This window comes from Elaeis guineensis, chromosome 2 (genome assembly GCF_000442705.2).
Source record: "Elaeis guineensis isolate ETL-2024a chromosome 2, EG11, whole genome shotgun sequence".
Taxonomy (NCBI): Eukaryota; Viridiplantae; Streptophyta; class Magnoliopsida; order Arecales; family Arecaceae; genus Elaeis; species Elaeis guineensis.
Genome location: NC_025994.2, coordinates 102,930,284 through 102,955,999, shown reverse-complemented (window position 1 = coordinate 102,955,999; position 25,716 = coordinate 102,930,284). Strand labels below are relative to the sequence as shown.

At 37.4% G+C, this 25,716-nt stretch overlaps 1 long non-coding RNA gene and 1 pseudogene across 1 annotated transcript; one reads left to right on the top strand and one right to left on the bottom strand.

The window, feature by feature from the left end:
• Positions 1-1,453: 1,453 nt before the first annotated feature.
• LOC140855761 (uncharacterized) lies at positions 1,454-7,254 on the top strand. The gene is made up of 3 exons (XR_012138954.1): positions 1,454-1,826; positions 2,024-6,333; positions 6,532-7,254. It is a non-coding gene; the product is annotated as an uncharacterized lncRNA (long non-coding RNA).
• A 935-nt stretch (positions 7,255-8,189) lies between these two features.
• LOC105032914 (S-linalool synthase-like) overlaps positions 8,190-25,716 on the bottom strand; it is a 54,540-nt pseudogene continuing 37,013 nt past the window's right edge.

Below are 25,716 nucleotides of genomic sequence, written 5' to 3'. Positions count from 1 at the left end.
AAACCAGGACCTCTCCTCAGATTAACCAAAATTAGGAGAATCTAAACACTCCATTGGTCCACAAGACTTCTAGACAGAGAAAATCCATGAAGAGAGAGAAAATTTTTGAGAGAAAAAGTAGAGAGAGAAAGTGGAGAGAGAATCTTCGTATCTTTCAAATAAGACAATCATGATCGAGATCATCAGAGGTCATATCAGAATGACTCAATATAAATTAACTATAATCAGGTGCTATGAATTTTGAATAAGGACCGAATCGGGATCCAATCTACTGCACAAATTTTGGAGCAATCTCAAGTCATCTAATTTTCATCTCAAGTTTATCCTAGGATCCATGATGCAATCAGAGAGAGAAAGTTCCTAGAGAGAGAAAATCTACAGAGAAAGTAGAGAGAGAATCTAGAGAGAGAAAAATAGAGAGAGGAGAGAGGAAAGAGAGAGAACACACTCTTATTTTTTTCTTCTTCTTTTTATTTTATTTTATTTTCTTTTCTTTTTTTCTTTCTTTTTATTTTTTTCTATTTCTTTTTCTTTTTCTTTTCTTCATCTTCTGCTTTTCCTTTTCTTCCCGCAGCCTCCCTTGGGCCGAAACAGGGGAAGACCGTGAGGTCCCCCTCAGTGGCCCGAGCTTCGACGAGGTGGTGGCTAGGCCAAAGGTCTGGTAACAGCGGCCGACCATGCAAAGTCGGTCGGCGATGTTTCTCCTCTTTTTTTTTATTTCTCAAAAAATAGGGGACCCACCCCCTTTCTTTTTTTTCTCTAATTTTTCAATCATGGCCAGTCACCGATGGTCGGAAAATAAATGCAAAATGAAAAGAGAAGAGATTACCTTGTTTCGGTGGCCAAGGTGAGCTCCGACGGCCCTCCTCTCCTCTGATCAAACACCCACGATAATTTTTAGAAAAATCTCTAGAAATTTTTGCTGAATTTTCATTGTTAAATCCTAAGGGAGGGAGAGGAGATTTTATAGGGGTGGTCTTCTAGTCTTAGCCGGGCTCTTTGAGTCCGATTACACTGAGAACGGAGAGGGAGAAGACTCCGGTTAGGAGTCTTCCTCCTCCTCCAATTAAGTCTCCTTCTTTTTTTTTCTTTGGGAGTTTGGGCTCGTCAAAGTTTGCCAGGCCCAAATGGGTCGGGTGTCACAAGAGATTGGTGGAATATTGAAGCAGCTGACTGCTTTGATGCAGCTCAAAACCATGTACATAATTCTTGATTCTTATGATTTAAATTCAAGCAATGGAACAAGCTCCATTTCGGAAATATCACATTAAAAAGAAGGCTATCACTCTCACATTTTCTCTGTAAAGAGGTGTTATGTCTTCTTATTGCATGGGGGATTATTTTGAATTTCAACACCATTATTTGGAGCCTACCCATTCCTGAAAAGGTTAAAATCTTCAATTAGTTGTGTTACAATAACAAGCTTCTCACAGCAAACAATATTTAGAAGAAAGGCATTCAAGGCCCAAGTTCCTATTTGCTATGCTCCTCATTTTTGAATCCTTTACTACTTACATGTGATTACTCCAAGTTATTCTGGAATCCCATACTACATACAACCACAAATCAACAACTTCTAGAGAGAATATGGGATGTCTTGCATCATTGGGAGATCTCGCCACCCAAGAAAGATACTCTCTCAACTTACCACACAATTATCTCGATGGGATTTTGGTATGAAAGAGTGAAACAATCTCATATTCAGATATGACGCACTGCATAATTCAGATCTAGCCAGATATATGATTCTACTAATCAAGGATTGGACTCTTTGTTGAATAGTGATGCAAAATAATGGAAGAAGTTGTTAGTAGACTGAGTCATAGGTGAGATGTTATTTTATTTTTTTATTTCCTATAGTGTAGAGTCTGTTTTCATTTTCTGTTATAGATTTTCTAGATTCGTCTTTTTTGTAAGGCCTTTATATATCAGATATTGGCCATCACCTAAACTAATAGTAGAAACAGTTTTAAATCTGTTCCCTTTCTTTCTCCTCTGGTTTTCTCATTTTTGCTGTGTGTAGGGCATTGTGCAGTAGATTGAGGAGACGAATCCAATAATTCCTGGTATCAGAGCCAAGTTCGTGCGATTCATACTTGGAAGAAAGCTTTTTGGGGGGCTGTTCTGCTACTGTGGAAGGGCTATTTGAAGGAGAAAATCAAACTATCGGTGGTCGTTCTCCAAGAAGTTGGGAAGAAAATCTTGTGCCCTTGAACTGTTTGATGAAAGTTCTCTAAGAAATCATCATGGCAGCAGCCAATGGTAGTAGTTTAAGTGTTACTCAGTCTTTGATTCCTATCTTTAAAGGTGCAAGTTATGAGTTTTGGAAGATTAAAATGAGAACTTTCTTCTTGTCTCAAGATTTGTGGGAACTTGTTGAAAGTGGTTATGCAGAACCAGGTGATGGAGGAGTTAATCTCTTTGCTCAACAGAGGAATGAATTAAAGGAGAATTGAAAGAAAGATTCAAAGGCCCTGCTGGTGATACAACAAGCTGTAGATGAATCTATCTTTCCAAGGATAGCAGCAGCTACAAAATCCCAAGAAGCTTGGATGATTTTGGAGAAAGAATATCAAGGTTCAAACAAGGTGAAAACTGTTAAACTTCAAGGCCTTCGTCGTGATTTTGAAACTCTTTTCATGAAAAATTCAGAATCTGTCCATGATTTTTTTCTAGAGTTTTAGTTGTGGTTAATCAAATTCGTGCTATGAGTGAAAACTTATCTGATCAAAGGGTTGTTGAGAAAGTGTTGAGGAGTCTGCCATCTAAATTTGACCATCATGTTGCAGCCATAGAAGAGTCTAAAAATTTAAGTACATATTCTCTTGATGAACTAATAGGTTCTATGCAAGCTCATGAATAGAGAATTAATAGGTCACAGGAGAAAGGTATTGTACATGCTTTTCAAGCAAAGATGGAGATCTCTTCAGACAAAGCTGAACATAGGACAAATAAAACCATAGATCGAGGTCGTGGTTGAGGTGGATATGAAGGTCGTGGCCATGGAAGAGGTCGAGGACGTGGTCGTGGCAAATCCTATGGTAACCAAGACAACTTCACCAAGCAAGGGAGTAACCATTTTTCTGATGTGCAGTGTCATTCTTGCAAGAAATATGAGGATATCAAAAAATTCTGTCCAGAAAATTCTAAGCATGAAGCAAATTTTCTTGAAGAAAAGAAAGAGGAGAATAATTTGTTTCTTACTTGTTTGAATGGTGAAGTAAGTAATGCTGACATCTGGTTTCTAAATAGTGATTGCAGCAACCATATAACATGTGTCAAGGAGATTTTTCAGAATTTGGATGAATCAGTGAAGGTCCCAGTTTATCTTGGTGATAGCAAGCAAGTTCAGTCAGAAGGCAAAGGTACAATTATGATTCACGGTAAATCAGGAAATGAGAAATTCATTCACGATGTTTTATATATTTCTGGTTAAGCACACAATCTGATTAGTGTTGGGCAATTACTTCAAAGAGACTACTTGCTTTCTTTTCATGGTGACAAATATGTTACTAGCAAAAAAAGTTTCGATGTGCCCTTCATGGAAGTTTGTATGACAAAAAGTAAGATGTTTCCTATGAAAACTTCTTCCATAGATCATGCCTTGGTTGTTAATGTTAAAAATGACTCATGGTTGTGTCACAAACATTATGGACAACTAATTTTCATGGGCTCAAGTTACTACATGAGAAGAAAATGATGGTTGGGCTGCCATCAATTGAACAAATGCAGGACGTATGTGAAGGATGCATATATGGCAAGCATCAACAGGCATCATTATTTCTTTGTAGAAAGTCTTGGAGAGCAAAGAAGTCACTTCAGGTGGTGCATGCAGACATTTGTGGACCTATGCAAACATCATCTCTGAACAATAGTAAGTATTTTCTTTTGTTCATTGATGACTATAGCAGAATGTGTTGGGTGTATTTCTTAAAGAATTAATCTGAAGCATTCTCTAAATTTCTGATTTTTAAAGCACATGTTGAAAACTAGTGTGGGCAGTTTATTCATATTTTGAGGACTGATCGAGGTGGAGAATTTTATTCCAATGAGTTTATTGAGTTTTGTCAATTTAATGGCATAAAAAGACAGCTTACAGCAAGTTACACACCTGAGCAGAATGGCATAGCTGAAAGAAAAAATTGCACAGTGGTTGAGATGGCTAGAAGTATGTTGAAAGCAAAGAAACTTCCAAACACTTTTTGGACAGAAGCAGTGGCTACAGCTGTTTATCTTCTTAACATTCCTTCCACAAAGATGGTTTGGAATCGTACTCCATTTGAGGCTTGGTACAATAAGAAGTCAGAGGTAAGTGATTTAAGAGTTTTTGGAAGCATTGCATATTCCCATATTAGTGTAGAAAAGCATCAGAAATTAGATGAGAAGAGTGTTAAATGTATTTTATTGGGTATAGTGAAGAAAGCAAAGCCTATCGCTTGTATAATCCTGCTACAAAATAGCTACTTGTTAATAAAAATATTATTTTTGATGAAAATAGCTGCTAGAATTGGATGAAGTTGAGCAGGTAACACCCACTATTGGATTAGATTTTCAGCTGTCAAACACAGAGAATTTGAAATCTCCTGCAAACTCTCCATCATCAAGTGCTCAAGACACTACTCCTTTGAGTACTCAATCAAATAGAGTGCTTGAATCTGGTTCTTCAAGTGAAAGCACACCAAAGAAGGTGAGATCACTTGTAGATATTTATAACTCTCATAACTTTGCTTTCATGGCTACAGACCCTTTATGTTTTAAGGAAGCTGTAGAGAAAGAAGAATGGAGGAAATCCACAAAAGAAGAAATCTCAGGAACTAAAAAAAATGAAACCTAAAAATTGGTTGACTTACCTAAAGAAAAAGCAGCCATTGGACTGAAATGGGTGAACCGAACAAAGTACAATCCTGATGGAAATGTGCAGAAGCATAAAGTCTGGCTTGTCGTCAAAGGGTATGCCCAACAACCAGCTATAGACTATTTTGAAACCTTCTCTCCTGTAATAAGAATGGAGACTGTTCGAATTATTTTAGCACTTGCTGCACATAATAAATGGATGGTTTATCAATTTGATGTTAAATCTGTATTTTCGAATGGAGAATTGTGTGAGGAGGTATATGTGCAGTAGCCCTCAGGTTTTGAGATCAAAGGAAAAGAAGACAAAGTTTATAAGCTCAAAAAGGCACTCTATGAGTTGAAACAAGCTCCGAAAGCTTGGTATAGTAAAATTGATGCCTATTTTCTTGCAAAAGGATTCCAAAGGAGCGTGAATGAGCCCACACTCTATGTGAAATTGAAAAACGATGGTGAGATACTTATTGTTTGTTTATATGTGGATGACATTATATATACTAGCTCCTCCAAATCTCTTCTCCATGAATTTAGAGTGCAAATGATGTCTGAATTTGAGATGACAGATTTAGGAGCTCTTCATTATTTTCTTGGTTTGGAAGTTAAACAAACAATGGATGGTATTTTTGTCTCACAAGAAAAATATACTCTTGATTTGCTTCAGAAGTTTGGCATGACAGCTTGTAAAAAGGTTGATATACCAATGAATGCTAATGAAAAATTAACTCTTGAGGATGGCACAGATCTAGCAGATGCAACATCTTTTCAAAAACTGGTTGGAAGGTTGATGTATTTGACACATACTAGGCCTGACATTGTGTTTGCAGTAAGTATGGTGTCCAGATTATGCATAAACCTACAAGACAACATTTTGGGGTAGCCAAAAGGATCTTACATTATGTTCGTGGAACTAGCAACTATGGCATATGGTACTCTCATATTGCTAACCTGAATTTATTTGGCTTTAGTGACAGTGATTGGGCAAGTTCCTTAGATGATCGAAAGAGCACAACAGGATTTCTTTTTAGCCTTAGTTCAGGAGCAACTACCTGGACATCAAAAAAGCAAGCAACAGTTGCATTGTCTTCATCTGAAGCTGAGTATGTTGCGGGTGCAGCAGTATGCTAAGCAATTTGAGTACGAAGAATTCTTGAAGATCTCCAACAACCTCAGTTAAATGCAACCGAGATCTTTTGTGACAACATGGCTGCCATCTTCATGTCAAAAAAATCCTTCTCATCATGGCCGTGTTCAGCACATTGACATCCGTCATCACTTCTTGTGGGAGACAAATCTCCAAAGGTTTGATCAAGATGAAAAATTATGCAACAAATGAGCAGGTTGCAGATATATTAACAAAGGCACTTCCTCCTAGAAAGTTCTTATATTTTAGAAAACTTCTTGGTGTTTGTGGTTTTGCATCAAGGGGGTGTGTTGAATAGTGATACAAATAATAGGAGAAGTTGTTAGTAGACTGGGTCATAGGTGAGATGTTATTTTATTTTTTTGTTTCCGTATAGTGTGGAGGCTGTTTCCATTTTCTGTTATGGATTTCGTAGATTCATCTTTTTTGTAAGGCCTTTATATATCAGATATTGGCTATCACCTAAACTGATAGTAGAAACAGTTTTAAACCTGCTCCCTTTCTTCCTCCTCTGATTTTTTCATTTTTGCTATGTGCAGAGCATTGTGCAACAGATTGAGGAGACGAATCCAACACTCTCAAGTCCAAAGCCGACAAGCCAGCAAAGCTTATAATTGGTTAACTACAATAGCCATCACAACGAAGTTAATCGCTCTCAATAACCAATGGATATATCAGAACCTGTGACTGGTCTGGGAAGCATAGAAGGCGATATCCTGTGAGAAGAATGAGCAGAAACTAGAGCAGGAAGAACATCCAGGTCCCTTGCATGGACATACGGGTGTGGACGTGGGATACTTACAAATCTAAACGCTTGAGTCAGTGAGAGACAAAAGTTGGAAGTATTTGAACTATGTCGAAATAGGGGAACCCTATTTGATGCAAACTTTTGAGCCTCAAATAGTTTAGTGTTCGTTTGATTTCAGAAGGCATGTTTTTGTGAGGATTTTGACTGCGGAAGACATTGCTCTTGGATCAAATGCTATATATGTTGCAGTTCAGTGCTTGAAAGCGACCTCTATCTTTCACCAACGGTTCTTTCTGATGGACATTATCCAAATTTGTCTAGTGCTCTCCTTCCATTATCCAAGGGATGTGGCAGAAAATGTGGCATAGATGTTCAATGGACATATTATCAAAGATGCGTGAATCACCATGCTAATGTTCTGTAGTAATGCCATTGGTGATTCTAATGCATTAGAATTGTTATATGACATTCGAAGTCCCTTCAAACCTGACAAAAGGAGTTCCTTCCATTTTTCAGGATTTTGCCGTGGCCGTTGGTCATATTTATTTAAAGAACTACCCCTTTCTGTCCAATTTTTTCGTTATGGATGTAATCAAGCAAGTAGATTCAAGCTAAGAGCAAATGTAACATAACTCTAGCTTTCATACTTCTCAACCCTAATCCAATCCTACCTAGTCTAAAGTTAGGATTTCTCTGATCCAACCCTATCCTACCCTATCTTAGCCAGAATTCAAGTAGAGTTCAGTTAGTCGAGTTAGGTTGCATTAAAAGGTGTAATTAGATTAGATAAGGTTAAATAAGAAACTTAAGAATAATGTTTGAGATGATTTTGTTAGATCAATAGTTCTTGGATTGAGGTCTGAATCATTCACTAGCTTCAAAAACACACTTAAACTTAATTGCATAAGGCTAAGGATATTATATATAAAATGTCAAGATATTTAACATATATATATATATATATATGCGAGGATCCATGCAGATATAAGTTATATGCTAGGAGAATCTTGGATACTTTATAGAAAAAGAACATCTAAATGGTAACTTCTAGGTAGTCTCTTTGAATGGGATCCTAAGATAATATAAATGGTACTACAATAGACTTGACTAATAGCTTATGTATGATTAGAGGACACTGCATCATGAGCCCTTTGAAAGATCTAGATGCTTATATAATGAGAAGGAGCCCAAATTTACACGTATAACATGTGTGTATATATAAACATGGATAAAACTATGGACAAACAACCATAAATTCTTGTTGCACTTACATTTCCTTTATTAACATTAATATGTGGTATAAAATACAATAGTATGCACCCTTTCAATAAAAATGCAACATGACACAAGATAATATAACCCTAGTCGAGATACATATAAGAGGAAACTTTCTACAACCAGATAAAATAGCATAGATATAAAATATTTCTTCAACGTGCACACTTGAACCTACGTCTTCAACAGAGGTCTTGGAGAAAGGGGCGGCATAGCTAAAAAGAAGTAGGAAGGGGGCACTGTAGTCTAAGCAATTTTTTGGGCCTCATGTAGTGCAGCGATTGCTTGATTTTGGAATGCATTGCTCCTCTCAATTCACTCTTTGAAGCTGACCTTTAGTCATCACCAGCAATTCTTTTTCAGTCCTCCTGTCCGCAGACTGTACGTCCTGTGTTCTCCTTAATTAACTCATGAGCATTATGCACAATTTATGGCAGAAGCGTTCTCCGAACGTCCATGACTAATGGCTCATAGATGGCCATGTTGATATTCTGAAGTAGCGCAGTAGGCGAGTCAAATGCATTACAACTGTTAAAAAGCATCTGAAACCCCTTCAAAGCACATAGATGGAGCAGTTTCCATTCTTTTGGCACTTCACTATAGCCATCAGTCATAATAATTTCAAGCAGATGCATCTTGTGCCTTTCCAGTTTGTTATTTATGTATGCAAATGAATCTTCAATATTTGCCCTTGGGTTCTCTTTCAAGTACAATGGCACCATGTTCAGTTTCCCGTCCTTCATTTCTCTCTGAAATGATTTTGCATCAGTTTGAAAACAACAATAATAACACGAATAGGCTAAAAAATTGTGGTGAGGAAGTAGTATTACATCGTTGCTTTGCATGTCGTTCAGTAAGCGAGCTGAGAGCATTAACAAGATGGTAATTTTGGTATAATGGGTTCCTGGAGAGTTCTGTGGGAGCTTCGGACTTGCAAGATAGCATGCGGGGAGAAACATCGCTTGTACAGCTACAGAGATCGTGGCAACTCCAAGGTATTCATCAACTGATGGTACCTGTCTGCTTCTACTCCACTCGGACTCCTTCAACCACACATCGAAGGCATCTCGCCACTTCTTATGACACAACAAATTTGAACTTGCTCAGACTGCAGTTACTTACATGAAGGCAGCGTGCACATCATTTTTCAAAAGATAAACATGAGAAACTTATGATATCTTGAAGAAGTGTTTTTGTCACACCCCGAACCCAACACCCGGATCGGATACGTGATGGCCGCATACTCCTTAGAGCAAGCCCTAAAGAATATGCAAGGCCAAATTAAATCATTACAACTTTATCAACCATAATAATTTATTTCAACAATAATTCATAAAATCTTGCATAATTACAATTTAAATTTCTTCAATTCTCTGATCAGGTATCAACGGTACTCTATCTATGCATCCGCTCACTCACAAATCCATACCATAGCCAACCATGGACATCTTGTAACTCTGAGAAGAAAAGAAAGATGAAGGGGTGTGAGCTTTACAGCCCAGTAAGAATTTTCATATCACACTGATATAATAATATAGTCTAAAAATAAGGATGAGCAATAAAATATAAAATCTCATGTTCAATGTCCAGAATAATACAAATATTCATAAATTTTCTGTCTTGTCAAAATAGATGCATCATTATATGTTAACAGGTGAAACACTTTTATTCAACAATTATTTCATGTCTTACCTTTCATTTCTCTTTTCATAATCACATGATTTTTAACATTTTCTTTCTGGCTCTAGACTATCCAAGTCTATACCTCAGTCATCATCCGGATCGAATCCACTTAAAAAGTCTTTCAAGACTGTCCCAGGATGAACTCCTGACCGGCTGTCCCACGTACGGAAGCCCGTGAGAGGCTGTCCCAGGCATAAGCTCCTGGCGGGCTGTCCCAGGCATGAGCTCCTGGCCGGCTGATCCACCTGTAAGCCAGTGGGGGCTGTCCCAGGCATAAGCTCCTGGCGGGCTGTTCCATATGACAAGGCTAGTCCATACCATATATCTTTTTCTTTTCATTTAATCATTTTATGTTGATTTCATCAAATCAATTCCGACTTGCATTATGATCAATTCAGATATATCATATCCATATAATCATGCCATCAATCTCTGATACATATATATTGACATAACATACTCATGCTCAAAATTAAATAACAGTATCTCAGACATAATAAATTCATCGATCTCAAATCCGACGATGCAAAACCAATAATACAAGACCAACAGTAAAATAGCATATATATAATGGTGATCAGGAATTCTTACCTTTACCGGTGACTGATCCAAGCACAAAAATCAATGTTCTTCTTTGATTTATGAATTTCTTTAACAAAATATTCCACTCGATATCATTTGCAGACAATCATCTCTTCATAACCCTGATCAAATATAAAAATCATATATGGAGAAATTATCGATAATCGATCCTAATAACACAGATCGAGGACCTCTCTTAGGATTAACCAAAATTAGGACTTGTCTATGTATCAGGATCCTCCACTGATCCATAAGACTTTTAGAGAGAGAAAATCCATGAAGAGAGAGAAAATTCTAGAGAGAGAAAGTAGAGAGAGAAAGTGGAGAGAGAAATTTTCGTATCCTTTCGATGAGGCAATCATGATCGAGATCATCAGAGGTCCTATCAGGATGACTCAATATGAATCAAGTGTTACAAATTTCGAATAGAATCGGACAGGAATCAGATGTACCGCACGAATTTTGAAGCAATCTCAGATCATCTTATTTTCATTTCAAATTTATCCTAGGGTCTGTGATACAATCAGAGAGAGAGTAGAAAGATTCTAGAGAGATCAAATCCACAAAAAGAGAGAAAGATCTAGAGAGAGAAAATAGAGAGAGAATCTAGAGAGAGAAAATGTAGAGAGAAGGTAGAGAAAGGAGAGAGGAAAGAGAGAAAGGAGAGAGAGAGAGGAGATTTTTCTCTTTCTCTTTCTCTTTTTTTCTTTTTTTTTCTTTTCTTTTTCTTTTTCTTTTTCCTTTTTCTTTTCTTTTCTTTTCTTCTTCTTCTTCTTCTTTCTTTTTTTTTCTTTTTCTTCTTCCTTCTTCTTCTTTTCCCGTGCTTCCTTTGGCCGAAACAGGGGACGCGATCCCCCCCTCTTTTCCATCCAAATCCCCCATGGAATCTCGTCGAAATGACGAGAGGGAAGATCTAGCCTGAGGCGGTGCAACCGTGACACTCGGTCTGGGTGCTCGCCGGCGGCGAATGGCGTCGGAAAACACACACGCACGGACGGCCAAAACAAAGGTTTCAAAATCTCGAAGTTTTTCTCAAAAAAAACAGCAATAAATCGGTAGAAATCTTGATTTATAATCAAAAAAAATTGAAGAGAGGAGTCTTTGATTCATTACCTTGCTCTTTGTGGTGTTTTTGGGCCACTAAATCGCCGGCCAAAGACCTTCAATCCGAGAACAAGGAAAATCGAGAGAAAGAGAGATTTTAGGGTGATTCACGAAGGAGGAGGTGAGGGGCTTGGGTTTTATAGAGGAAGAATCCATTTTTTACTCGGATTCCCCTCTCTTTTTCACGGTGGGAAGAAGACTCTCAACGGGAGTCTTCTTCCTCCCGATATCCTCTGTTTTCTCTTCTTCTTTTTTTTTTTTGGGCTTTTGGGCTTGATCCAAGGTTCAAAGTGGGCCGGGGGTGTTACATTCTCCCCTCCTTCAAATAATTTCGTCCTCAAAATTAAGTTATATCGTTCGAGATACCTATTTCAAAGTATACATTCTTCATGTTATTCACAAGCTTACGATAATGTCATATATATATTATTTATTTCTCATGATCTTGTTATAACAAAAATTATTTAAAATTTTAAACTCATCCCTTCTTATTGATTTCTCAACTTTTTGAAGAACTGTAACATTTTAGACTTGTATTAATATACCACCCTTGTTTATCTAATACATTTCACTCGAAATTCATAATTATCTCAGACTACCCTTGATAGAAAATAAATAAAGGTCAAACATCGAGCACTCTTCATAATCATCGATTTCTTTCTTCACTTGATCTTCCAACAAATTTTATATATAGACTCTCATCTTAAGAAAAAATCTCAATCTTCTATATCAGTTCGAGTAACAATATTAATTTTAAAAAAAATGAGATCTATGTCAGGATATTCTATGTTTGAACTAATATCAGAACTATCAAGCTGTTAATAAACTTGAGATATCTAAAATTTTTTGACATTATCTACAATGAAACAACCTACTGACAAAAATTATCCAGCTATGATCAGATTAGATCAAAATCTGTAGCATCCTTTCATTATCAATAAAATCCTTCCTTATTTGCAACTAATGTATTTCATCATAATATCTTTTGATTTAAAAGATTAATATTTCTAATTAATTTAATCCACCACGCTTTTGCTGCACACTCTGATCTTGATTTATCAAATTATATAAGTCTATCAAAGATAAAAATATCCTTATATATTAGTTCAATCTAGGATAGATCCAACCTTCAAATTTCATATAAGACTTAGGGCAAAATTTTAAGTTTCTTCATCTTTACTACCTTTGGGCATAGCATATAAAAATTAAATCTTGATCTACTTTCTATATTTGAAATTATTGTATAAGTTTCATCACTTTTCAAGAATCCAACATGTCTAGAATTAATTGGAGTTAATTTTAGATTTACCTTACAATCATTTAGATAATTTCTAAATCAATCTTCTTTTTTAAAAGAATTAATTCTAACTTGACAAACTAGAAGAACTCAAGCCAGCATCCTTAAGTAGAGTCAACTTGATTATTTCTTATAGAGCTCTCTTCATCACAACCCTTAATATTAATCAATAAATCCATACAAAATCTTGTCCCTTCTATAAGTCATTCAAAATTTAACACTAACAAGATGTCTTAGTTTAATTTAAAAAAAATAATCTAAATTTTGACTTGAATAATTAATACACTTCACCATCTTCAGCAATCACAAGAAAAATTAAAAAAAAAATCTAATCCAAAGATAATAATATGAATTATTAAAGATTTCATCATAACCTGTATATCATACTCTGATAAAATAAATTTTTTTATTTAATTTAACTATATCAAAATACTTTTGATCCACTTAAAAAAGTAAGCTTTTGACTTGAAATTCAATGTAACTTGAAGGATCAAGGAATCCTATTCAGAATATGATATTTTGAGTAACCAAAGATTTCATCAAGATGTATATCTCATATTCTCATAATAAAATTTAAGTATATATATATATATATATATATATATATATATATATATATATATATATATATATTTCATCTAAATTGAGTTTCATATATGACCTCTTATAGGTTCAATACTCAAAAATATTTTTCTCTCATATGATAAAATTTCTTCTTAGACCATATCCTAACTTCCTTCTGATAAATTTAAAATTTGTAATGCTCAGATAATTAACATCAAAATCAGAAAAGTTATCATGATCTTCAATCATATTTAGTTTTACATTCCAAAATCCTCTAGTATACTCAACATAACTTATCAATAACTCTCACTTTATTCCAAGGTCAACTCTTTTCATACTTAAGTCAACCTTACTAATTAAAATCTAAGATATAACTCATCAATTCTATTATAGATATCATATGCCACTTATACATAAATTTCATCTTAATATCTATTGACTCGAAATCTAATTACCGGATCGTTTGTTTTATGTCTATCATGTTCCTTATGATCATAACCTAAGTTTAAATATCGCTAAAGTCATAATTTCAATAATTATAATCTTAAGCTTAAATACCACTTAAATTATATTTTCTAATGATCATAACCTGAACTATAATATCATTCTATTATATCCTTAATGATTATAACCTTAACTCTGATATTATCTATCATACTCTACTGATTATAATCTCAAGTTTTGATATCATTTATATGACAATCCCTAGTGATCTTAAGCTTGGGCTCTAGTACTGTTCTGTCATATCCTAATCACTTGTATCATCATCTCCAAATGAACGTAACCTAAGTTCTAAGCTCAGATGCCACTCTGTCACATCCTACTAATCTTACATAAAGTTTTAATATCTCTTCATAATCACTAGTGATCTTAAACCTAAGCTTTGATATTATTCTATCACATCCTAATCATTTATATCGTAATCTCCAATGATCATAACTTAGGCTCTGATACCATTCTGTCACGCCTCGAACCCAACATCCGGGTCGGATACGTGATGGCCGCACACTCCTTAGAGCAAGCCCTAAAGAATATGCAAGGCCAAATAAAATCATTACAACTTTATCAACCATAATAATTTATTTCAACAATAATTCATAAAATCTTGCATAATTATAATTTAAATTTTTTCAATTCTCTGATTAGGTATCAACGGTACTCTATCTATGCATCCGCTCACTCACAAATCCATACCATAGCCAACCATGGACATCTTGTAACTCTGAGAAGAAAAGAAAGATGAAGGGGTGTGAGCTTTACAGCCCAGTAAGAATTTTCATATCACACTGATATAGTAATATAGTCTGAAAATAAGGATGAGCAATAAAATATAAAATCTCATGTTCAATGTCCAGAATAATACAAACATTCATAAATTTTCTGTCTTGTCAAAATAGATGCATCATTATATGTTAACAGGTAAAACACTTTTATTCAACAATTATTTTATGTCTTACCTTTCATTTCTCTTTTCATAATCACATGATTTTTAACATTTTCTTTCTGGCTCTGGACTATCCAAGTCTATACCTCAGTCATCATCCGGATCGAATCCACTTAAAAAGTCTTTCAAGACTGTCCCAGGATGAGCTCCTGACCGGCTGTCCCACGTACGGAAGCCCGTGAGAGGCTGTCCCAGGCATAAGCTCCTGGCGGACTGTCCCAGGCATGAGCTCCTGGCCGGCTGATCAACCAGTAAGCCAGTGGGGGCTGTCCCAGGCATAAGCTCCTGACGGGCTGTTCCATATGACAAGGCTAGTTCATACCATATATCTCTTTCTTTTCATTTAATCATTTTATGTTGATTTTATCAAATCAATTCCGACTTGCATTATGATCAATTCAGATATATCATATCCATATAATCATGCCATCAATCTCTCATACATATATATTGACATAACATACTCATGCTCAAAATCAAATAACAGTATCTCAGATATAATAAATTCATCGATCTCAAATCTGACGATGCAAAATCAATAATGCATGATCAATAGTAAAATAGCATATATATAATGGTGATCAGGAATTCTTACCTTTATCGGTGACTGATCCAAGCATAAAAATTAATGTTCTTCTTTAATTTATGAATTTCTTTAACAAAATATTTCACTCGATATCATTTACAGACAATCATCTCTTCATAACCCTGATCAAATATAAAAATCATATATGAAGAAATTACCGATAATCGATCCTAATAACATAGATCGAGGACCTCTCTTAGGATTAACCAAAATTAGGACTTGTCTATGTATCAGGATCCTCCACTGATCCATAAGACTTCTGAGAGAGAAAATCCATGAAGAGAGAGAAAATTCTAGAGAGAAAGTAGAGAGAGAAAGTGGAGAGAGAAACTTTCATATCCTTTCGATGAGGCAATCATGATCGAGATCATCAGAGGTCCTATCAGGGTGACTCAATATGAATCAAGTGTTACAAATTTCGAATAGAATCGGACAGGGATCAGATCTACCGCACAAATTTCGGAGCAATCTCAGATCATCTTATTTTCATTTCAAATTTATCCTAGGGTCTGTAATACAATCAGAGAGAGAGTAGAAAGATTCTAGAGAGATCAAATCCACAAAAAGAGAGAAATATCTAGAGAGAGAAAATAGAGAGAGAATCTAGAGAGAGAAAATGTAGAGAGAAGGTAGAGAGAGGAGAGAGGAAAGAGAGAAAGGAGAGAGAGAGGAGATTTTTCTCTTTCTCTTTTTCTTTTTTTTTTTCTTTTCTTTTTCTTTTTCTTTTTCCTTTTTCTTTTCTTTTCTTTTCTTCTTCTTCTTCTTTTTTTTTTCTTTTTCTTCTTCCTTCTTCTTTTCCCGTGCTTCCTTTGGCCGAAACAGGGGACGCGATCCCCCCCTCTTTTCCGTCCAAATCCCCCACGGAATCTCGTCGAAATGACGGGAGGGAAGATCTAGCCTGAGGCGGCGCAACCGTGACACTCGATCTGGGTGCTCACCGGCGGCGAACGGCGTCGGAAAACACACACACGGACGGCCAAAACAGAGGTTTCAAAATCTCGAAGTTTTTCTCAAAAAAAACAGCAATAAATTGATAGAAATCTTGATTTATAATCAAAAGGAATTGAAGAGATGAGTCTTTGATTCATTACCTTGCTCTTTATGGTGTTTTTGGGTCACTAAATCGCCGGTCAAAGACCTTCAATCCGAGAACAAGGAAAATCGGGAGAAAGAGATATTTTAGGGTGATTCACGAAGGAGGAGGCGAGGGGCTTGGGTTTTATAAAGGAAGAATCTATTTTTTACTCGGATTCCCCTCTCTTTTTCACGGTGGGAAGAAGACTCTCAACGGGAGTCTTCTTCCTCCCGATATCCTCTGTTTTCTCTTCTTTTTTTTTTTTTTTTGTTTGGGCTTTTGGGCTTGATCCAGGGTTCAAAGTGGGCCGGGGGTGTTACAGTTTTCCTATCATGTCCTTGTTGGTTGAAAATCTTCAATGCAACATCACATACAAGGTCATCAAGGGCATCAAAAATAATTCTACTATGCCCAGATAAGCCTTCTCCTTCCCACCTATTACCATCAAACTAGTTTGGAATATTAAAAAACAACCACGTGCAAATTCTTCAACCTTCACGCCACAACGAACCAATACCTTTGGACTGCTTCATTGAGGCGTTGTAGTTCATCCAATGAACCGTGTTCATCAAAAAAATCATCTGCAACTGTAACTAAGATTGCACACTTTGCCACAATTTTCCGCGCCTCAGAATCTAAAGGATGGGAAATGGGAGTTGTAGCAACGAAGTAACAATATGTTGTTTTCTCTCGTCCGAAGCCCATGCTGGCAACGCCCGTATCTTTGGACCCCCTATGATGCATTAATATCACATAGTATAGACAATCAATTAGAAAACTAAACAAAGTGATAGAGGAAAAAAATGTGATAGCATCCTCTCAAGAAGCATGCATTACTTTTCTTCTCAAGCAAAGGAAAGAAATAGAAAAAGAGCATTTATTGCTTCGCTTAGAAAAGGGAAAAGGCAATAGTATGCTTTAATCTTGGGAACTACCTCTTTAGTTCCTTGAGTTCAATCCTATAGACTGATTGGCGAGTCATGAAATTTGTTGTCGCAAGCAGGATAATATCGTCAGGGCATGTCAGCCTGCAGTTTTGCACAAAGCATTTGATGTCACCACCAACCATAATGTTTACACACGCCGAGTACTTGGTTGCTATGTGTGCTACCTGTAAGACGAAGACTTTCCGATCCATAGGTTGCAACCTGTACTTCTTTCTCTGTACATCCGGTGCTCCAGACGATCCATTCGTACTAGCCACAGATGCTTCAACTCGTGCTCAATCTGGTTTAGCATACAAACATTAAAAATTACCACATTGAAGCACTAGTTTTTTTAACCACAAACGTACATGGCATGATGTCTAGATAACAAATACTACTCCGGAAATTTACACGAACTAGAACGTTGCCCAAGCATATATTTTTGACACCTTCGGATATTTAAACTTCTCAGCTTTTTCAACTTTGGATACATCATGTAATTTGGTTGAAAGAGTAATGTCATGCTGCAAGAAAAATTCTTTGTGCACCACGTGCGGTGCAAAAAAAAATCACCACACACGATGATTGATTCCAAAAAGAGAGGAGGATAAAATTTTTATAGTCAGACCAATAATAAAAAAAATTATGATCGGATGTACTTCAAAAATATTCATCAAAAGATGGATGATCGCACGCATTTATGTGCACTCATTAAAATATTAAAATAAATAAATAAATAAATTTTAAAGATATTTGAACCGTTTAGATAAATATTATATAATTATATTTTTTTTTGATGAATACCTTAATATATGGATGTAGCTGATGATGACGTCCAAGCATTTTTTTTTTTTTTTTTTTTCGATCCGACTATAAAAAATTTTTCGAAAAGAGAAGAGATCCTATGAATCAATCATCACATGCAGCAATTTTTTTCCGCACCGCGCGCGGTGCACAAAGAATTTCTCCATGCTATACCAACCACCGGCATAGAAAATTTCCTGATGTTGATGTGGCATGACGGGCTTGGCGTTCATAATTCACGAGGGAACTTGAGCCATGTAATGCCAAGTCAGTGCCTTGGTGGTGAGAGAAACTTCCGTGAAACAGGACCACTGGTGATCGAAACTTCCGTGAAACGGGACCACTAATGGTGAGAGAAACTTTCCGTGAAAGAGGACCACCGGTGACTTTACCAACCCAAAAAAAAAAAAAGAAAGTAGGAGGGACCACCAATGATGCTAACTGTTGGTGTTTTGTTCAATAAATAAATAAATAAATTTTTATTTTTTAATTTTAATTATTTAAATATTTTATTTTTAAAAAATTATTTTTTTTGAAAAATTACAGTTTTTTGAAAAAAAATATTAATTTTTAAAAAAATATAATATTTTTGAAACATTGTATTTTCTCAAAACCATAATATCTCCCGATAGAATTTATAAATAAGCCCTCCATCCATTTGCTTTGAGAAATAAAAATATTATTCGATCTTTCTTTTCTTCTATCTCTCTCGAGCTCAAGCTTATCAACAACCATGTTTGTTGGAGAAGGACTGACTTGAAGCAAATTGTTATGCTTTGAGGACGTGATCCCATGGATCCACGTATAGAGGGCAAATCATATTTTTAAGGCAGTTTTCTGGGACGCCTCAATCTCGGTAAGTTCTTGTCAATCTTTTGTCTAGTTTTAAATAGTTTGTTCTTAATTTATGATATCATCTTAAAATCGAGTAAAACTATATAGTAATTATCTGGGCAAGTTGATTAGTTTTCCAACACAAGGCGTATTCAGAACTTGGTCTATACTATAAAGTTGTTCATTTATCTCAAATTTCTTAAGAAAACAAAGAAATTCAATTACCTCTTTCTGGAGATCTGAAAGAGCTGACGTACTGCCTTTCGAATCTTCGCTTGGCAAACCCTTTTGCAGTATTTTCTTGGAGAAAGTTTTGACACTTTCAAGTTCCGATTCATCTAGAAACATCAAATGCGTGGCTCTGTAGATAGCATACATGGCTCTTAGGAAGTCTTGATAGTTCTCTTTCATATGCAAGAGTATTTGCGGATCACGCATAAACCAGCAAAACCTCTATGTGACATCAAAAGAATCAATCACTTTCCATAGTAGAGCAATGATGCAAGTATTTATCTACTAGTTCAAGACCCGTGTGTTGCGTGGAGCTGAATATATGAATATAATTTTTTTTAGATTTAATTAGATTGAAAAAAAATTATATCTAAATAATAGAATAACATTCATTCAAATTCTTTAGGTCACTTCAAATTCTTTAAGTCACTTCATATTCTCAACTATCTATATAAATAGATTTTAATTATAAGAATATAATGATACTATATATTAATAACATAATTTAATATAAAGAGGTGTTCTTTCCAGATGGTACAATAAAACTTATTTGAGAAGCTAAGTTGGCAACACTCTAATACTCCTTCACAGAATATTGTTTTATACATATATGATATGATATATCTGGTACGTACATATATTTTGTAGATATATATGTGGGTAAACTAATGAAAATTTCTCAATTGAGTTTAAACTTAAAAGTAGCTCTCCATTTAACTTTTAAGTTAAAAACACTCCCCATTTGAAACATAACTTAAAAGCAGCTCTCCAAATGGCATGAAATGATCAAATTACCTCCACAATTATAAAGCAATACTACACTATTATAAAACAACACTGCGCTATTATAAAGCAGTACTGTCTTATTGTAATAGTGCACTAATATAATGTAATACTGCACTATTATAAAACAATACCGTGCTATTATAAAACAATACTACCTTATTGTGATGTAATACTACCTTATCATAAAGGAATATTACTTATTGTAATACTGCACTAATATAATGCAATACTGTCTTATTGTAAAAAAATACTATCTTATTGTATAAGGGTATAAAGATAATTTTAATCAAAAATGGAGAGTTACTTTTAATTTATATTTAGAATAAAAAGCTACTTTTACATAAAACTCATTTTTAAGTTGAAAATAAAACTAAAGATTTATCTCTAATTCTCTATATATATCTAGAAACATTACTCAGAGATATTCGATAGCCATGCCTTCTCAAGAGTTGAAAGGCTAAAGCATCCTTGAATATTTGGAGCGGCAGATCGTGCACCTTAGAAGGTTGCAGCTCCTTCTTCTCCCAATTCCTAGACAAGAACTTCCAATTATAGGCTCATGATTAGCAAGGCTGTTTTATTTTGCTCAAATTAGCTGCAGCAAAGAACATACAACATTGTTCAAGATGCCAAAAAAGTCGTGAGGGTTGAATTTGAGGATATATTTCAACGCCTTAGACTAGTTGACTATGATGTATGAAAAGAAACCTGCTGCATATTTTCTGAAAGAGTGCGGATCTTTTCAGTGAACAGGTATAAAAACATTCGTGGATGCCGTCCATCCTAGTGTTGCACGTTTCCTGAAAGAGTGTGGATCTTTTATGGTGCCCATCATACACCACAAGGTATAATACATTCATGGATGCTGTCCATTGTCGTATGGACGGCCACGTGTGGCATCGTACGATCCGTGCTCGCACGCCACCGTCCATCCTATGATAGATGCTATCCACGGTGCTCTGCACTCTATGATGCCATGCGTGTACCGTGGGGGATTCATGCTTTTTCTGAAAAAGGATGAAACTAGGAAAGAGGCCAGCAAGTCATGCAGGTCCAGGGGGTCTTCAATTCCACTCTAAAAGAGGCAATGTTGTGTATATGGTAGAACTTTTAAGAATCTCCCCAAACCACGTTCCCAGCTACGCCAAACGAGTACATTTGCAATAAAAGTGGAGTACCACCTAAAAATATACTCCATTCAAAAAAAAAAAAAAGAAACATAAAACCTCACCGCCCTGTACCATTCCCACCCAGCTTCACCTCACCTAGATCAGGACGGAGGAACGGTTTATACTATTTAGGATCGAACTTCCGTCTCTTGCTCAAAAAATTTTGGATGACTACACCATCGAGGCTTGCAATCAACGACACTTGACATGATTATTTATAAAATTTACTTACATATTTTTTTATAAAAATATTATAATAATAATGATGGCAACAATAACTACAACAGTCACAACAATAATAATAATAAAATATTATTGATAATGGAATGCATTGTAAACTGGATGGATGATATTATAGAGTTATAAACTAGCCACTCAATACATAATTTTTGGCACAACTTCTAATTTTTAATTTTATATTACTAAATATAAAAATATATTATCTAAAAAAATGAAGTTCAAAATTTTTTTGAGATCACTTAGATTGTATTTGGTGATGATTATGATAATAATAGTAGTAGTGGTGGTGGACAAAAACACACAAAATAAAAAGATAGTAGATGCTAGCGATGGTGATAAAAATAATGTTAATCAAAGTTGACAAATAATAATTGGGGTGTTAGTATTTATAGCGAGAAGAATGGTGCCGATGATAATCAGAAGCAAACTTAGTTTTCAAAGTCTTTGAAAATCAAAATTTTTTTTTATAATTTAAAAAAAATGAGAAAGAGCTTTCAAATAATTGATGACAAAAATAAGGTTCTTAAATACCACTCCTGTCTTGGACTCTGTATTAGAATAGAAAACCAAAACTTCAATCATACCCTAAAGTATTGTACCAAAAGAATTATATATTATTAATAACACTTGCAATTAATAAATGAACATAGCACGTGAATTGTCCACAAAATCATCCGCATGCAAATAGAGCCGTGCTTCAGCCAAGTGATCACCAATGCCGATCACAAGAAAAAATTTATCTATCTGGAATTTTGAAAATATAATATTTGTATCAAAATATATATATATTGTTGGTATAGAATTCTGCTGATGTCGGAGAAACTAGAGTCGAGAGAATCACGGCCACCGTCGGGACCTGCAAGAAAAGTCTAAATCAGAGTTGGAGGTGCTCTGGCAAGACCCTCCGACGCTCAAGTCAGTACTCTGCTTCAACAAAAATGGAATACTCGAATGGGATTTTAACAGAGTTTAGAGATAGTACTTAGAGCTTAGAGAAGAACGTATCTGGGAGGTCTCTTTTATAGAGGAGAGAGCGTAACCGATTGACAGCGACGTCCCTAACTGCCTGGTAGTGGGCCGTTCGGGGCCACGTGGAGTTTGTTACGGAGAGTAGTGGCGTCCGTTGTCGCGACTTACCGGAGAGTGGTGGGGCCACGTGGAGTTTGTTAAAGGGAGTGGAGTGGTGTTAGTTGTCGCAACTTGTCGGGGAGTTCGGACCGGACGGCTGAAGTTCGGTTGGGACGTCTGGTGGAACGAAATAGCTCTCTGTCTCAGCAATCTAAGAGAAGCTCGGATGTTTTCGAGGTTGCTGACGGATTAACTGTTGTTGGATGTCTTAGGTGTTGATGCTGCAGATGGAAGTCATCTACTATAGAAGCCCGGACGAAAACTTTCTGTTGGAGAAATCCGGCTGGAGTCCGATTGCTAGAGAAGTCCGTCTGGAATTTGTCTGATGTAGAAGCTTGTCTGAAGACTGTCCACTGGAGAGGTCCGATTGCATGAGAAATTCGGTAGAAGGTCGACCGATAGCGGAATTCGAAAGGTGCTATAGAAGGTTGACCGATAGAAGAGTCTGGAAGGCATTATGGAAGTTCGTCCGCTGGAGGAGTCTGGAGGGAATTTATCTGTTGGAGGGGTCTGGTTGGCACTGTTGAAGTCCGGTTGGCGCTGTTGAAGGTTGATGGCTGGAGAGGTACAGAAGACACCGGAGACAGTCGGTCACTGTAGAAATCCGGCTGCTGGAGCCCGTCCGTTGTAGAAGTTCGTCTGGAATCCAATTCTGTTGTAGAAGTTTGGACGGAGTCCGATTCTTGTAGGAGTCCGGAAGGAGGCCGCTTACTGTAGAAGCTCGGATGGAGACCGGTTGCCATGGAAGCCCGAATGAAGTCCGCTTGCAATAGAAGTTCGGACGAAATTTGCTTACTGTAGAAGCTCGGATGAAATTCGAAAGACGGTCGACCACTGTAGAAACTCGGATGGAGTCTGGTTACTGTAGAAGTCATGCTGCTGGAGAAGCCCGAACATTGACGAAGTCCAGAAGAAGCTCGAAGTAAAGTCGATCGTGACAGGAGGAAGTCTGGAAGAGATTCGGAGAGTAGTCGATCACTGTAGAAAATCGGCTGATAGTGAAGCCCAGAGAGCATTTGGAGCAGTCCGATAGACGACTGAAGGAGCTCATTATCGGAGAAGTCCGGAGGGTATGATAGGAGTTCGTTCGTTGGAAGAATCTGGAGGACACTGTGGAAGGTCGACTGCTGGAGGAGTCCGGATGGTACTGTGGAAGCTCGAAAGGCCGGGGGAGTTTAGAAAGATGCCGCACAAGGTCGGAAGCTGGAAGAGTCTTGGGAGGGTTGGCCTCTTACGAACTTCGGCTGGGATTATTTTATACCCAACACCAGTCTCCCTACTTTCGAGTTCGGATTTCGAATGAAGGAAGTACAGAGAAATTTTCATAGCCGAAGTTGCCCCCCTTGATTTTCGTACTCGATTGTTTCCAGATATCTTGGCGTTTGGAGCGCCGGTGCTGGGGTCTTTTCAAATTAAGACGACCCGAAAAGATTTTTTTGGAATTTCCACTGGAGCGTCGCCCCAGGTACGGTGCAATAATGATTCTATAGTCGTCAGCCATCTGCCACGATGAGTGGGACATGCAGCGGTTGTAGGTTGGCCAAAGGAGATCTGCAATCATTATTGCACCGGACCCTTAGGTCTATTTAAACCCGTCCCCCTCCTTCAGGGGTTTCACCTTATCTGAGATTTTTTTTCGGTCCCCTCTTCTTCCTCGAGAGCTTCATCCTCCTCCAGCGTCCCTCTCGATCTTAGGCACCCTTCAGGTCGACCTCCATCGCCTTCGCTGCCCTCCTGCACCTCACGGACCAGCCTAGGTTAGTTTCGGAACCCTTCTTTTTCTTGCTGTTCTTCCATTTTTCCTCCTCTGTATTCCGCCCGTTCAGTTTCTCCACGAGCGCCTTGTTTCCTATTTTTTTCAATTTTTTCGAGATTTTTTGGGATTTTCATTTGATTCAAAATGTCCTCTAATACTTCCTCCTCTAGCAGTTTTAGAAGTTCGTCAGCTCCAGCCCCCCAAAATCCTACTACTGTAGATGAACCCGCACATAGGATCGAATCTCGTCTGATCTTTATACCAGACACCATTCCCAGCTCTTTGACCTCGGACAAACTCTCGCTGATTAGGATTCAGTACGGGGTTCCTCCGGAGTATGAGCTTGAGCTTCCCGGACCAACTGACTGGGCTAGCGGCCCTCCCCCTGGCCACTTTTGCTTATACCAGGAAGCCTTCCGCATCGGGCTTCGACTTCCACTTCCATCTTTTGTTATTGCTCTTTTTCGCTTTTTAAACATTTCTCTAGTTTCTATAGCGCCGAACTCTTTTAGGTTTCTGATAGGATTTCTTTCCCTCTGTCATTTAGCTGAAGTCCGGCCAACTCTTCCCTTGTTTAGAAACTTTTATACCTTTAAGCGTCACCCCTCGGTAAAGGACTGGTGGTACTTCTCCCCCCAGTTCGGTAGAAAGGGATTGCTGAAAGATGCCCCCTCTTCTATCCACAACTGGAAGGAGAGGTACTTCTACATCCGATGCCCGATCCTGATGCTGGGGTTGCCCCCCTGGGGCTCCCTGAGGGACTCCGTCCGTCGGGCTTTTAGCCAGGAAAAGGACGACCTTGAAGCCTCCAATAAACTTAAGACTTATCCAGCTCCTCTCCTCTCCGACCTTCTGAAGGAGCAACTTTTATTCAATGTCGGCCTGAGCCCTCTCAACCTTGTCGGTACTTTTTCTTTCTCAAGTCATTCGCTGCTTCCTCTTTCTCTTATTCTATTTCTAAGCTGTGCCGATCTTTTTTCATTGCAGATATGGACGCAGACGCAGCTCAGATACTAGCCAAAGGTCTCAAGGCCCATAAGAGGAAAGGCGCCGCAACTTCTGGGTCGGCGAAAAAGACGAGGGTAGAGGAGACAAGCTCGGCCGTGCTTGCCCAGGCGGCCATTGCCGTTGATGCCCCATCCGACGTCGAGCCCGCAGTCCCCCGAGCTTCTTTAAAAAGCCCTCCGACCGAGGTTTCCGCTCTCGAGTCTCGTCCCGAGGAGGCGCCGGGGGCTGAAAGGAAGAGAAGGAAGAAGACGGTGGTCCGCAAGATCAGCAACAGCAGGGCTGCCATCGAAAGGTCCAACGGCTCCGAAGAGGATCCGAGGGAGAATCCCTTCAACAACAGGAATTTAATAAAAAGGTTGGTCGACGGGTGCGTTTTGCCCGAGATCGTCCATAGGATCGTCCATGCTGATCCTAAACAGTGGGTTTGGGACTCTCTGGGGTCCTTTCTTAAGGTAGGTCGATTTATTTTTTCCTTCCTTTCGCT